Raw genomic sequence first — 5,433 nt, 5'->3', positions numbered from 1 at the left:
GATTTGTTTGGTAGAAAAAGGTCATTTTTCTTGTAGTGGAATGAAATACACTCTTACATACTTAGCAGCGAGTATCATCAAGTCGCGAATTATAGGTTACATGGTGTGACAAAGTCCATACCTTGTAGTCGTGAAATGAATAACTATCTTCGAAGAAACAATAAAAATAATGAGATTGATGTCAAACTCGGATATGTAACAATTTGTGGAGTGCAACATGGAAGATTCAATATGCAACAAATATGTAAAGCTTGGTTTTTGTATATGACCAGCTTATAGGACTGAAAATGGCTTTTTTTTCATTTAGAATAGAAGTGGAATATTAACAAGTCGTTGGCTCCATCAGAAGCAAACTTCTTTGGCATGAACGATTCGCTGGCTCCCTGTGCAGTATACACACCCATCTTTCTTCTCTTTTTTTCCCTGGATTAAAGTTTGCAAACTGTTTTCTACGTATTATATATTGGATAATAAATTTTAACAGTAGTACATTCGTGTCTTTACTTATGTCTAATTTAACAGGGTCCATGGCTTGGGTGGATCCTAGCCCAGGTTATTTTTTCAACTTTTCAATTTTATCATTATAATTACTTGTTATCTTAGTTGAACATAGAGATGTTCAAAATATACGAAACCCGAAATCCAATTCGATCCGAAAAAAGTCAGAAAAGCCCGATCCAGAAAAAAGTTCGGCCCGGTTCAGCCCGGCCCGCGGGCCTTAAATGAGCCTCCTTTTTTCTCAAAAATCCGGCCCGGTCCGACGCCCAAAAACCCGGATCTATAAAAGTCTGAATAAAAGGCCGGATCTAAACAAACCCGGATAAAAGTCCGGTTCAGCCCAGATAAAAACCCGATTAAAAAACCGAATTTTTATATAAAATTTAAAAATATACAATACTTTTTATGATTTTTAAAATATTATATTATAATATTAGAAGCAACTAAGGTATATATGATTATTTATATATTATATTAAAAATAAATTATTTATTTCGGTGTCTAAACCCTAAAAAAACCGGGTTTTTTAAAGTTCGCATAAATCCCGGCCCGATGGGTTTTCTGTGCATCTCTAGTTGAGCCCCAATGAGAAAATTGAATAAGCTCCCTTCTTACCTTTTTTCCGTAATTTAGGATAAAAACACTAACTATATAGTCAAATAAGCATTAGTTAATAAAATTTTTTGTAAATGTTATTATTTTGTGAAATTTAAACTTATAACCTAAATCAAAATTTATCGAAAAAACTGATTCTAAATTCAAGTTAACAAAAATGCACATGATTAATCCTTAACTAATTTAATATATATAGATTCGAGTTTACTAACATCCGAGACTTAAATTTATAATATAATATACTAAAGTTGCAAATTTTGTATGTGTATTTATCTTTACATGCTTTCTTTTATTTGAGTTGATGTGCATAGTATTTTTTAACCCCGGTTATCTAAAAATTTCTGGACCCGCCCACCAGTCTGAACTAAAAAAATTGTTTTCACTCGCACCCAAGAAAAGTAAGTTCTATCACTACCTATTCCAATTTACTTTATTCCAATTTTTTTATCGTATAGTACTATTATTTAATCAAAAAATTTATATAGCAATATAACATTCTTTTTTGTTTAGAGCATTTTCAATGTGTAAAAAAAATTTAACTAAAAATGTGTGAAAAATATCATAAATAAATATTATTGAGATTGTGTAAAAATTAATGCACTCCGGTAGTACTTACCTAAAATTTTAGTCAACCTTCTTATATTGACTATATTTGTCGAAAATGTATAGACCTATAGTTAAATTACACATCATCTATATGTCGAAATATAATACATTCTATTTATAATAACTTGAAATAATAAAAACACGCGATTTTTAAAATGTAGTCAATCATTATAACTAACTACATCGAAGTAAATTAGTTAATAAGTTCAACAAATTTTACATAATCACTATTTTATGTCATTTTAGCTAACCACTTTATTCAACATCATTGCTCTAGTTGTATGATGTTTAATATTCTGGCACGAAGTTTTAGGAGGTTTGACCATGTAATTATAATAATTTTTTAGAAATAATTCTTTTTGTGAATAAAATATTTGATCTAGTATATATTTTTATTCAAATTTTTTATTTTAACTATGTGATCAAATCTCTTTATGCCAGAAAATCAAACCTAAAAAAAATAGAGGGAACGTAATCGCCATATGCGTGGTGGAAAAATTGCAGGCTGTGAATACATGTCTAAGTAGGGTGATGTTTAAAAATACCCATTTTTGGGGTGTAATGGCTGAAAATACCCATTTTTAAAATACATGGCTGAAAATATCATTTTGGATACGCATTTTGTAATTGGGTAAGTGTAATACGCATTTGAGAATTGAGTATTTAAGAAAATTACTAAAGATACGCATTTTTAGTTTGGGTATTACCATTGAGATACGTATTTTCCAAATACGTATCTTAAAAAAAATGAAAAATAATAAATTGGATACCCATTTGACAAATGCGTATCTAGTACAAAACACGATACCCAAATGACAAATGCGTATCCAAAACAGTATTTTCAGTCTTCCACTTTCAAAATGGGTATTTTCAGCCATTTGCACCAAAAAATTGTTATTTTTAACATTTTTTCGTCTAAGTACACCAACTAGATTCTGCAGATCCGTTACATGTACATCCAAAAGTTTTAGATCTGTTTTTGAAAATGTAAGCAAAAGAGTATTTTTCATTAAATGAGCAAGAAATAAAACAATCTTTATTATGTAACTGGTTTTTGTAATAAGTAACTAAATTCGTGTATAAAAAGCAGTCACTTGGCCATTGTTTTCCTACACACCTGAAGTACAAAAATATATTCAACATATAATTTTATAACACAAAGCAAAAAAATGGCTGCAGAACTGCGAATCACAGCATTACTAATGGTCGTTCTTCTTGTATTAAGTTCAGGTATACACTTTTTACACACACTTTGCTAATATGATCATAAGTTTATAATACTATTTCAATGTGCAACTATTTCTTCTATCTAGTTATGTGTTCAGTTGGAATTAAACTTTAATAATAAATTATTGACAAGGTAGACTAAAATGTTTATTTGTATTGTGTGTATCAGAGCAAGTTACTTCTGCCCTAGACGACTTTTGGGGAAGCCCAACTCAAATAGTTCCAGATGGAACTCCATATGGCTGTTGCACTGACAATATTGTTAAAGATTGTAATGTCGATCAGTGTGGTAAGAACTGTGAGAGCAACTGCGGTAACGGTAAAGGAGGGTTTTGCAAGAAACATACTAACTGTCATTGTAGATGTTAATTATGTAATAATCTTCCGTATCGGCGCCATTGCAAATATTGTAACTGGAATAAAAATATAATAAAAATAATTTTGTAGTGAAGAGAATGCACAAGCAACTTGTGTATAATGATTCTACCTAGAAAAAATGTTAAAAATAACAATTTTTTGGTGTAAATGGCTAAAAATATCCATTCTAGAAGTAGATGGCTGAAAATACCGTTTTAGATACGCATTTGTCATTTGGGTATCGTGTTTTGTACTAGATACGCATTTGTCAAATGGGTATCCAATTTATTATTTTTAATTTTTTTTATGATACGTATTTGGAAAATGCGTATCTCAATGTTAATACCCAAACTACAAATACGTATCTTTAGTAATTTTCTTAAATACTCAATTCTCAAATGCGTATTACACTTAGACAATTACAAAATACGTATCCAAAACGTTATTTTCAGCCATGTATTTTAAAAATGGGTATTTTCAGCCATTGCACCCAAAAATGGGTATTTTTAAACATCAACCTTCTACCTAGCTCCTGCTCTGTGATTGCATATTTGCATGCATGGTTGGTGCCGTGGCTCTTGCTTTTATAAGTGTACACATTATTAGAGTCAGGGACACGGAGTCTTTAATTTTTTATACTTCTTTTTTTTCCGGAAGCGAATCACTTCTATCCTTTTAGAAACTGAATTTCAACCTGGAAAATATTGCGTATTAAACATCTAAAAAGTTGATCTACACAATTCAAATGTTAAACTCTATAGCTTATTGAAAAGCTAGGTATAGCTAGCAAGAATTAATTAACGAGTACAGCGGATCTATATCTGAGGAAACACATATATGATTTTAACGGAGACCTTGGTGTACATGTTTATGAGTTTACTAACCTAATTTGTTCATGGAGGTGCTAATCAAGTATGTTCGTGAATTTGTTCACTAGTGTCATGCCAATTCATAACTAGTTTGCACAAGTTTGGCCACGAGCCTACTTATCGAGCTTTTTCTCTTGTGCCCAAAAGATAAGACATGCTATCATTTAACTTTGTTGAAGACCTTAATTACTTTAAATGATTTAAATCTTAGCTAAAAATAATAATTTAGGATATTGTTTCACTTGCTCTCTTATAAGAGCATTTTTCACCCGTTCCTTTTTTTTTCTAACTGATTACACACGCACACGCGGGGAGTCGAACTCCTGACCTCCCGCAAGGAGTACAAGAGTTCAACCACCGCACCAACAACTTGTTGGCTTCCATCCGTCCCTTTGATTATTATTCAAATATATTAGAAATTTAGTATGCATAATATTAAAGTAATTTTATTAAAAAAGTCGTCCCGATCTGTTTTCAAAAATATCGGATTTTTTAAAACCCGGGTAAAACCCGCCTAATGGGCTTTTTGTGCATACCTAATGGGAGAGTATATGTATGGCTTAAAACTTCTGAACTATTGTTTGCTTACCTTTTAAGTAACATTTTAAAATTTAATCATGATATATTTATTTAAGTAATAAATAAGTAGTGACAAATAATTTTAAAAAGATTAATCACTGTTGTAATCAAAAATTTTGAATAAATAACACTTACAAATTAAAAGTAAAATAATTTGCATAAAAAATTATTAAATTATTTTGCTATATTGTTCACCTTAGATTTACCTTAAATAATTTTAATTTAAAATAAAATCATTGTTTGATCTAAAATGATAACATATTCAATCAAAATATAATACTTATAATAAATGCAGACATTTTATATATATATATAGTCACACTATAATAAAAATTAAATTCAAATTCAAATTCAAATTATAAACGTATGTAAATCACTAATTTATAAATTAAAAAATGGTAGTTATAAAAATAAATTATATAATAACAATTTCGTCACTACAAATAAATTTTACATAAATAATTAATAAATTATCGACAATCCCTAAATTACATAATAGTGGTCATTAAATGAGTGATGTCACTAAATTAGTAAATTAGTGGGAATCAAACATAAATAATCAGTAAATGAGTTGCACCACAAATTCAGGATCACTAACTAATTATTTATATATAATATAGTGATAGTCACTAAATTGTTATTATATAATTTTATTTTTATATTTAGTAATTTTTAGTATATA

At 29.3% G+C, this 5,433-nt stretch overlaps 1 long non-coding RNA gene across 1 annotated transcript; it reads left to right on the top strand.

Annotated features, from left to right (window-relative positions):
- The first annotated feature begins 2,844 nt into the window (after positions 1-2,844).
- LOC141722600 (uncharacterized) lies at positions 2,845-3,402 on the top strand. Its single transcript, XR_012575615.1, has 2 exons — positions 2,845-2,949; positions 3,116-3,402. It is a non-coding gene; the product is annotated as an uncharacterized LOC141722600 (long non-coding RNA).
- Positions 3,403-5,433: the final 2,031 nt, after the last annotated feature.

The sequence above is a fragment of the Apium graveolens genome, chromosome 1, assembly GCF_009905375.1.
Source record: "Apium graveolens cultivar Ventura chromosome 1, ASM990537v1, whole genome shotgun sequence".
Classification (NCBI taxonomy): Eukaryota; Viridiplantae; Streptophyta; class Magnoliopsida; order Apiales; family Apiaceae; genus Apium; species Apium graveolens.
Note: the sequence above shows the minus strand (reverse complement) of the source record. Positions and strands in the feature narration are given on the sequence as shown.